Genomic DNA, 10,892 nt, shown 5'->3' on the forward strand with positions numbered 1-10,892 from the left:
TGGGGGCGGTGGTCGCCGGCATTGGAGGGGCGCTGGCGGGGCGGTGGCGTGGGGATCGCCGGAGAAAAAGCTCGGCATGGGGGGGCTAGAGGGATGGCCGGGGCGGCGGCGGACCGGCGGTGGGGAGTGTTTTCGGGGCGGGCGGGGCAGCGCACCGCCGGCCGCGGGCGGCGGGCGGCGGGGGGCTGCTGTTTGGCCGGTGGTGGCTGGCGGCTCAGGGGGGTGGAGGTTGAAGATGAACCACAGGCCCTTGATTTCGTATCCAATGGCTGCAAAATCGACTGACCAGAGATGAAAAAGTCAGTCGACCGACGTGTAGCCTCACCTTGCTAGTGCATTCAGTTTCGACAGCAAAATTCAGTTTCGACAGCAAAATTCAGTTTCGACAGTTAAGTTCGGTTTCGACAGTTAAGTTCAGTTTCGACAGTTAAGTTCAGAGATGAGCGGCTGATGTATTTTACATCTAGCACTTTGTGGTTATGTATTTTACGTCATGTATTGGAGATGCTATTAGAATTCCACTCAGGTTAACGTTGTTCGTTGTCTCTCTTGTCCTGCTTCAGCCTCGGCGTCGTACAACTCACCGGAGCTGCTCCAACGACGAAACCCTCCATCACAGCGGAGCAGTACCTCGGGCTCCATCTCCAGACGCCTAAGATCTTCTTCCCCTCCTCCGACAGCAAAGTCAGCCGGAGGATCCTCACCGGCCAACCCAATCACGCTGAGATCGACATGGCTTCGCCAAAGAGGTTGTACACTTGTTGCATCTCTTTTTTACTCTACATGTTATATATATTGTCCACTGAGCACACAGATTTGTTCCTTTAGTGTCTCCTTGAAACAAAAAAACGTAGGAATTTTAATTTTCACTTGTCCTCCTTTTCAAATTCCTATTCATGAAGCACAAGACTAAGAGATGGTAGCATAATAGCATTATAACCGTACATTTTCTTGTGGTTTGACTTAATCTCACCATGCTTCTTTGCATCCTGTGATCTTCCAATTGTTGTGAATCAAACACCCAGATTGGCAGAAATCCTGTGCTTTTAAATTCTCTGTTTTGCACGTGCATTCCTATCCTATTCCTGTCTATTTCCTATCCCTGCATTGTTGGAATCCTCCAATTCAAACGAGCCTTACAGAATTACTTCTCTTACAGATAGTTGTCAAAGAAAACCTTGCGTGGTTTGTCCCGCTCCTGCTGCGCCGTCGTCCACCCCAGCTCAGCTGCTCCAACGACAGAAGGGTCCAGCACAGCAGGGATCCGGCCTCCAGACTGTCTTTCGCCGCCTCAGATCTTCTTCCCCGCCGCTGGCAGCCATGAAAACTGCATTAGCATCATCAACCGAGCAGATGACCTCGAGGACTACACGGGTCCACAAGAGAGGTCGCACTCTTTCGTGTCTCCTTACGTTATGCATCGCTTAATATTACATGCTACTTTATCGTCCTGTTCACCGATTAGACTCTGAGTCAGCTCCAAACTAATGGTCAAACTTGAGTTTTTAAATGGTTGTGGGGTACATATCGGGGCCACTATCAATAGTATCTATCTACTATCTGGTTAATCTTCGGTGTCTACTATGAGTTTCATGTTGGGTGGGAAACAAACAGTAAAGAAGCCATTATCTGTATTTTTTAACTGAAGCCATTATCTGCCTGCTATTATTGGTTTTGGGTCTATCCACAGGTTGCTACCATCACTCTGGATTTCTGCATGCACTCCTTACATAATCTCACTATGTTTTATTCCTATGCATGACAGTTATTGTAAACAATGGAACTGAACATGCAGAGCAAAAGAGACGAGCCTTGCGTGGCAATAAAATTTCATGCAGACGTCGCTCCATGGTAGGCGCAAAGGCAGCCCCCCTCCACGCATTTCGGATTGTAATCGAGAGGAAGATATCTGTTCTAAGGGGGATTCAGAAGGAGAAGACAACTCCTATTTACCCCCTGAGGTCTTCGCTCTAACTTGGCATGCTGATGTTGGTTATATCATGCATATGGTGTCTTGCATTGCTTACTTTATACATCAAATATGTCATCTGCTTAGTTTAGACATCCTTTGTGCGAATGCCATCTGTTTAGTTTATTCATCGTTTATGTGAATTATGCAACGCCATATTGTTTAGCCAGGCATCATATATGTGAATTTTGCAATGCCATCCTGCTTAGCCAGTCATCTTATATGTAAATTATACCATGCCATCCTTTTTTTCGTTACATATTATATTTGTCAACAATGTTAGTACATTCAACTACTCTTCGTGTGCATCAGCCATTTGACACGGTGATGGCAAATTCTGGAGTGAAAACAAGGTCTTCAGAGCAGACTATGCTATCTGACGAAGCACATATCTCGCTGGTTATGGATAGCTCCTTAGAGGAGGATTCAGAGACAGATGACTAGTCCTATTCCCCCCCCCCCCGAGGTGTATGCTCTAACTTGGCAGGGTTATGTTGCTCATATCGTGCGTATGGTGTCTCGCATTGCTATGTCATTTGATTAATTTAGACATGCTTTGTGTGAATGCCACCTGTCCAGTGTCTAATTACCATATATGTGAATTATGCATTGCCATCTTGTTGCAAGACATTATATATGTGAATTATACAATGCTATCTTGTTGCAAAGGCATTATATATGTGAATTATGCAATGCCATGCTGTTTAGCCAATCATCATGTATGTGAATTATATCATGCTATCATTTTTTTGTATTACGTGTTCCATTTGTCGACAACGTTTGTATATTCAACTACTCTTCCTGTGCATCAGCCATTTGAAGCGGTGATGGAAGTATCTGGAGTGAAAACAAGGTATTCAGAGCAGACAATGCTACCTGCTGAAGCAGACATCTTGCTGGTTACAGAGAGCTCCTCAGAGGAGGATTCAGAGACTGATGACCAGTCCTATTTCCCCCCTGAGGTCTATGCTCAAACTTGGCAGGGTTATATTACCCATGTCATGCATGTTGTCTTGCATTGCTTAGTTTCTACATCATATATGGATTGCCATCTGCTTACTTGCTTACTATATAAATCATATATTTGAATTATATCATGCCATCATGTTTACATAGTACATACACACCATCTATCTGAATTATGGCATGGCAACCCATTTAATAAAGACATCATATAGTTATATCATCTCATCCTGTTTAGTGTTTACAGTCATCATATTTTGAATTATGGCATTCTATTCGTGAATGTATGTGAATTATGGCATGCCAACCTATTTAATAAACACATTATATAGTTATGTCATGTCATCCTGTTTACATACTCTCATATTTTGAACTATGTCTTTCCATCTTTTTTAGTTAGCCATCATAATGTGAAATTGTGTCATGCTATCCTGTTTAGTTAGCCATCATATATGTGAAATTGTGTCATGCTATCCTGTTTGGTTAGACAACATAAATATGAATTATTTCATGCCCTCTTTTATTCCGCACCATCCATTGCACCTGTCTATCATACAATGTCTATACTTTCAATTACTTTTCTTGTTTATCAGCCATTTGAATTGGAGAGCGTGATGGCAGTATCTAAGGGAGTAACAACACGGTCTTCAGAAAAGATAGTGCTACCAGTTGATGCAGATAGAACCACGGTTGTACTTGCCCAAGGACCAGATCCACCACACATAACCCAGACTCTCGTAGATTGTACCCCTACCCAGTTGGACAGAGAACCAGCTACACCCCTTCTAACCCCAACCCCGGCAGATAGTAACCCAATTCCAGTTGACACAGCACCGTCTCCACCACAGAGCACCCAAACACGAGCAGTTAGTCAGGGAACTGCAGTGCCCAAAGCACGAGGACCACCACTCCGAATCCCAACTCAACGCTTAAAGGAGAAGAAGATTTGTTCTCAGATCAGGTTCTGTAGCTATGGTTCATACTCCTTTGCTCTTGCATTACTGTATTTACTCATACCAACTATTTTCAATTTTGAAGGATGGAATTGAAACTCCAATGGCGCAACAGGTATGTTTTAAACCTGTTTCTTTAACTGGTTTGCTGTTGTAACCTGCTCTATGTTGATTTCAGTTTCAATTGAATAAACAGTTATGTTCTCATGTCATGCACATTACAAGTGTTGTTATTGCTCTATAGTTACCCACACTTATATTCTGTCTATTCTGCTTTGTCTTGAACAAATATTATTTGAACTGTGTCTCTATCTTGATTTGGCAACAAAAACTAGAATGATATAGACCATAAAGTGACCATGGTACATAGATATATGTTTGTTTCATGCTGTTATCCTGTCCACTTTACTACTGAACTCATTTACCAAAATGAGTTTCATATACAACATGGTAAACATGTGATGTGTCTGCTTGTTTCTCTTTTAGAATGCGGACAAAATATTGGAGAACAGTACCGCGTTATCCAATGGTAAAGGAAGTAATGCAGATAAGGTTCAAGATAGTGAGACATCCCTATTGGTCTCCAAGAAAGATGATAAAAAGTATCTTGACGACAGTGAGGGAACCCAAAAGTCATGTCTTGATGTAGTGTTCGAGTTACTGGCCACTACTGCTGGCACAAGCTCTTCAGACTCGCTGCCTGAATCAGTTCATCTTCTTGAGTCTCAACTTCAAGTTGAAAGACATCGATCAGATGTGCGGCGACATGAAGCTGAAGGACTGAGGAAGTCCCTGCAGAATTCAGATGCATATTTTCTGGTGCAACAACAAGCGCTGGAGGATTTAAGCGCCAAACAAGAGAAAGTTAATAAGCTTGCTAAGCATCTTGCCAGCATTATGGGTACCCAGGATATTGTTTCTTGAGATATTCTGAAGTGGTTTCAGTTCTGGATTTGTTTTGTTGCGGCGTTTATTTGCGCTGGTCGCCAACTTTGACAACCAGTGTATATGATATGCTGCTTTGTTCCCTATATTTGCACTGGTGGCGAACTTTGATGCCCAGTGGATGTAATATGTGTAATAGCCATGATAGCCTAGCATTAGTTGCTTGCTTATTTATTTCCTTGTTGTCTTGTTTATTTGTTTGCTTGTAGTCATTGCAGTTCTTTTTCCGCGGTTAGCTAGTGGCTGCAATAACCTATTTTTTAAAACTAGGCCACAATAACCATGGGCTAATATTTACTGTAGTGACACTGGGCCTCCTACTGGCCGTAGAAACAGTGGGCCTTCTACGGGCCGTAGAAACAATGGGCCTTCTATGGGCCGTAGAAACAATGGGCCTTCTGCGAGCCGTATCATCAATGGGCCTTATACGGGTCGTATGATCGATTGGCCAAACATGGGCCAAACAGACCGCATTATGGCCGTAAACGGGCTAGAGTTGGAATCGTCCGTTCATGGGCCGACCATAACGGGCCATCGTTAATAGACCGTATTTGATGACGCTATGAAAATGGCCCAACGTATTAACGGACCACAAACGGGCCGACTGTAACCACGGGCTGAATTTGGCCCACAAGCAGAAAATGACAGTAACGGGCCGTAAGTAAACAAATGCTAGAAATGAGCCCAAGAATAAATGGGCTCTGAGAAGGCCAAAATATAACATGGGCTGGAAACGGCCCAACGGAATAACGGGCCGTTAATGGGTATAAAGTGATACGCTGTTCATTACGGGCCAGTTTCACCACGGGCCATTAATGGGTGTAAAGTGATACACTGTTCATTACGGGCCAGTTTCACCACGGGCCATTAATAGGCCAAGAGTTACATAGGGCCTCATATGGGCCGAAAGACCTCATGAGCCATACATGCGCCAGAAGTGAAAACGGGCTGGAATCATATTGGACGGCCCAGATGACGCTACTGGGCCTAATTCGGATAGGGCGTAACGGGCCTTGGGTTAGCGGGCTGTAAATGGGCTATATGCGAACAGGCCGTTAACAGGCTTTCCATGGGCCAGCCCGCCACCTTTTGACCAAGTCAAACGGGCCGGCCTTTTCACAGGAATGGGCCTCTGTTGGGCCGTGCCACGTGTCGACGTATCATAGGCGCCTTCCGTCCAATGAGTGGATGACATCTGTCCCAACGATGAGCCGACACGTGTTTCCTCCAGCCAATGATGATTTTACACGTGGAAAATCCCCATTGGTCGGGGCTGTTAACGGGTTATCGGATCCAAAACCTGACCCGATAGCTTAACGGCGTTCCGTTACGGTGGATGCCACGTGTCGGTCACCCTTGACGAAAGCACTTCTGTAACGCGCGATTTATCGTCATGGAAGTGGACACTTCCGTGATGATAATTTTGGCAATGTCATGGAACACTTCTACGACAGCACAGGTATGACTATCCTGATTCTGTCATAAATTTGTCATGGATGTACATGCATGACAGAAAACGCGACCTACTGTGACAAACACGTATCATCACGGAAGTGTATTTTTTGTAGTGTCTTTATTGTGCTCCACATTGTAGAGGCGATAGGCTCTGTTGTGGAGTACTTTGGTGATGATGAAGGGGCCTTCCCAAGTAGGAGCGAGCTTGTGTGGTCGCTGCTGATCCACTCGAAGAACCAAGTCCCCCTCTTGAAATGCTCGACCTCTCACGTTTCGGGCGTGGAATCGACGCAGATCTTGCTTATAAATGGTCGACCGGATCAGAGCCATCTCTCTCTCCTCTTCCAGGAGATCAACTGCATCTTGCCGAGCCTGTTCTGCTTCATCTTCTGAGAAAAGTTCGACTCGGGGTGCATTGTGAAGCAAATCACTCGGAAGCACAGCTTCAGCCCCATAGACTAAGAAGAATGGAGTTCGGCCAGTCGACCGATTAGGAGTTGTCCTCAATCCCCAAAGCACTGATGGAAGTTCATCGACCCAAGTGCATGCCGCATGCTTGAGGTCATGCATCAATCGGGGTTTCAGTCCTTTGGGAATCAACCCGTTTGCTCTTTCAGCTTGTCCATTCGACTGGGGATGGGCGACTGAAGCATAGTCGACCCGAGTGCCTTGGGAAGCGCAAAAGGCTTTGAACTCATCAGAATCGAAGTTCGACCCATTATCAGTGATGATGCTGCGCGGAGCACCATATCTGAATGTTAACTCTCTGATGAAGCGGACAACAGTACTGGCTTCGAGGTTTTTGATAGGCTTGGCTTGAATCCATTTGGTGAACTTGTCGACTGCTACGAGCACATGAGTGAAGCCACTCCTGCCAATCCTCAGAGGTCCAACCATATCTAATCCCTAGACAGCAAAAGGCCAGACGAGTGGAATGGTCTTCAGGGCTGATGCAGGCTTGTGAGACATGTTGGAGTAGAACTGGCAACCTTCACATTTGTCGACTATGTCTTTTGCCATTTCATTCACTCGTGGCCAATAAAACCCCGCTCGGTATGCTTTGGCCACAATGGTCCGAGAGGACGCATGGTGACCACATGTCCCCGAGTGGATGTCGTTGAGGATCACTCGACCTTCTTCCGGTGTTACGCACTTCTGAGCGACTCCGGTAACACTTTCTCTGTAAATCTGTCCACCCATTACTGTGAAAGCTTTAGATCGACGGACAATCTGACGGGCCTCTTCTTCATCCTCTGGGAGATGTTTCCTGAGAATATATGCAATGTACAGCACTGTCCAATCGGGTATGACGACCAAAACTTCCATGACCAACTCGACCACGACGGGGATTTCAACTTCAGTCAGATCAGTAGGACTCTTAGGTTGTGGGGGCTCCTCCGTGAAGGGATCCTCTTGGACAAATGGCGTGTGAAGATGCTCCAAGAACATATTACTGGGAATAGGCTCACGCTTGGAACCTATCTTTGCCAAATCATCAGTTGCTTGATTTTTCAGTCGGGGTCTATGATGAAGCTCTAACCCCTCAAACTTCTTTTCTAACTTTCTCACTGCATTACAATAGCCAGTCATAGCCAGGCTCCTAACGTCCCACTCCTTCATTACTTGATTAACCACCAAATCTGAGTCGCCGTAGACCATTAGGCGACGGACGCCGAGTGAAATGGCCATACGTAACTCGTACAGAAGTGCTTCATATTCAGCTTCATTGTTGGAGGAATCAAAATGAATCTGAAGAACATAGCTGAGCCTGTCGCCTCGGGGGGATACCAATACCACCCCAGCACCAAAACCATTCAACATCTTGGATCCGTCAAAGAACATGGTCTCCGAGTGAATCTGAGTCGGTTGTTGCTGCTCAACCCACTCGGCGAGGAAATCTGCTATTGCTTGGGACTTGATAGCTTTCTTTGCCTCAAACTTGATATCCAATGGAAGGAGTTCAATCGCCCACTTTGCCACTCGACCAGTTGCATCCCTGTTATTCAGAAACTGACAATGGTGCGTCGCTGATGACTGTAATGGAATGATCTGAGAAATAATGTGCAACCTTCTTTGTGGTCATGTAAATTCCATAAACAAGCTTCTGATAACACGAATATCTTTGCTTGGAGGGCATCAAGACTTCAGAAATATAGTACACTGGGCGTTGAACTTTATAGGCTTTTCCTTCTTCTTCCCGCTCGACCGTGAGCACTGTACTGACAACCTGTCCAGTGGCTGCAATATAAAGCAGTAAAGGTTCTTTGCTGATTGGGGCAGCGAGCACCGGGTGGGTGGAAAGCAGGGCTTTGAGTTCTGCAAACGCTGCGTCAGCTTCCGGAGTCCACTCGAACTTATCAGATTTCTTCATCAGTCGATAAAGAGGCAATGCCTTTTCACCGAGGCAAGGGATGAATCGACTCAAGGCGGCCAAACAACCAGTAAGCTTCTGAACGTCATGCACACGCAGAGGGCGTTTCATCCGGAGTAGTATGGCTCCAACTTTCTCCGGGTTCGTGTCGATCCCTCGTTCAGAAATGAGGAAACCGAGTAACTTTCCACTTGGAACTCCGAATGTGCACTTCGATGGATTAAGCTTGATCATACCTTCTCAGGTTGGCAAAGGTTTCAGCGAGGTCAGTCAGCAGGTCGGAACCTTTGCGCGACTTGACCACAATGTCATCCATATATGCTTCCACATTCCGACTGATTTGAGTGAGCAAGCACTTCTGAATCATCCTCATAAATGTGGCACCAGCATTCTTGAGACCGAATGGCATGGTGACATAGCAAAAACACCCGAATGGAGTGATGAAAGCTGTTTTTATTTCATCGGGTCCTATAGTCGGATCTGATGATACCCGGAATATGCGTCCAGAAAAGATAAACACTCACACCCCGCAGTTGAGTCGACGAGTTGGTCGATGCGGGGGAGAAGGAAATGATCTTTCGGGCAGGCCCGATTGATATGCTTGAAGTCAATACACATACGAAGTGAGTCGTCCTTATTGGGGACCATGGCAACATTGGCGAGCCAGTCGGAGTGGTAGATCTCTCGGATGAACTCAGCTGCTAGAAGCCAAGCCACTTCCTCGCCAATTGCCTTTCTCTTCTGTACGGCGGACCATCGAAGATGCTCTTTGACTGGTTTCACTTTCGGGTCGACTCACAAACGGTGCTCAGCCAGTTCCCTGGGTACACCCGGCATGTCAGAAGGTTTCCATGCAAAGATGTCCCAGTTCTCACGGAGGAACTGAATGAGCGCTTCTTCCTATTTGCTGTCGAGTGATGTTGAAATATGAGTAGGAGCAGCATTAGGATCGGTCGGATGAATATGAACCGACTTTGTTTCACCAGACGACTGAAACGCAGAATCCGTGGCAGGCTTCTTGCCTCGCAACAAATCACTCGGATCTGCATTCTTCTGATATTCTTGCATTTCAACTGCTGCCATTTGTGCATCGGCAATTTTAGAACCCTTCTGGAGGCATTCCTCTGCCTTCTGCCGATTGCCAGTGACTAGATCACTCCTCTGGGACCAGGCATTTTCAATTTGAGGTTCACGTAACATGGTCGAGCCATAAAACGTGCATATGCAGGCCTACCCAAAATAGCATGATAAGCACTCTGGAAATCCACTACTTCAAATGTCAACTTTTCCTTACGGTAATTCTTCGAATCACCGAAAACCACTTCAAGAGAGATCTGGCCGAGTGATTCGGCTTTCTTTCCAGGAATAACGCCATGGAAACTCATGTTGCTCTCGCCAAGTTTGGACATCGGAATGACCATCCCCTTCAAGGTCTCGGCGTAAAGAATATTCAGGCCGCTACCACCATCCATCAACACTTTGGTCAGTTGAGTGCCTCCGACAACTGGGTCGACTACCAACGCTTGCCTCCCTGGAGTGGCAACGCGTGCAGGATGATCAGATTGGTCGAATGTGATAGCTGTTTGCGACCACTTTAGGTATGTTGTTGTTGCCGGTGCAACCATATTCACTTCTCGGTTTATCACTTTCAGTCGACTTTTGCTTTCAACATCAACAAAAATCACCAGGGTGGAATTGACATTGGGAAAACCAGCATCTTCCTCTTTATCCTTCTCCTTGTCCGACTCTTTTTCCTTCTCATCGGGTTGCTTTTCTCGGAATTGCTGGATCAGAACCCGACACTGTCGAGTGGTATGTTTAGGATAAATCAGATTACCTTCTTCATCCTTCTTGGTGTGAATGTGACATGGCAAATCCAACACATCATTTCCGGCTTGATCTTTCACTTTCTTGGGGGTCCAGGGCCCCTTAGGTTTCCCTTTAAACTTTCCTTGAATCACTGCTGCAGTTTCACCAGGTCCTGCAGGCTCAGCTTTACGCTTCTGTTTCCGATTGGAATTGCCTCCACCAGTGTCCTGACCGACTGGTTTGCTCTTTCCACTGCGGAGTCGATCCTCTTCTTCTCCATTAGTGTACCGAGTGGCTATTTCCATCATCCGAGTCAGAGACATATCTCCTGTCCAACCGAATTTCAGGTTAAGCTCTCGATACCGCGCGCCTTCCTTGAAGGCAAAACTGCTTGATGCTGAGATACATTTTCCACTGTGTGATGCAA

Source organism: Triticum aestivum, chromosome 4D (genome assembly GCF_018294505.1).
Source record: "Triticum aestivum cultivar Chinese Spring chromosome 4D, IWGSC CS RefSeq v2.1, whole genome shotgun sequence".
Lineage (NCBI taxonomy): Eukaryota > Viridiplantae > Streptophyta > Magnoliopsida > Poales > Poaceae > Triticum > Triticum aestivum.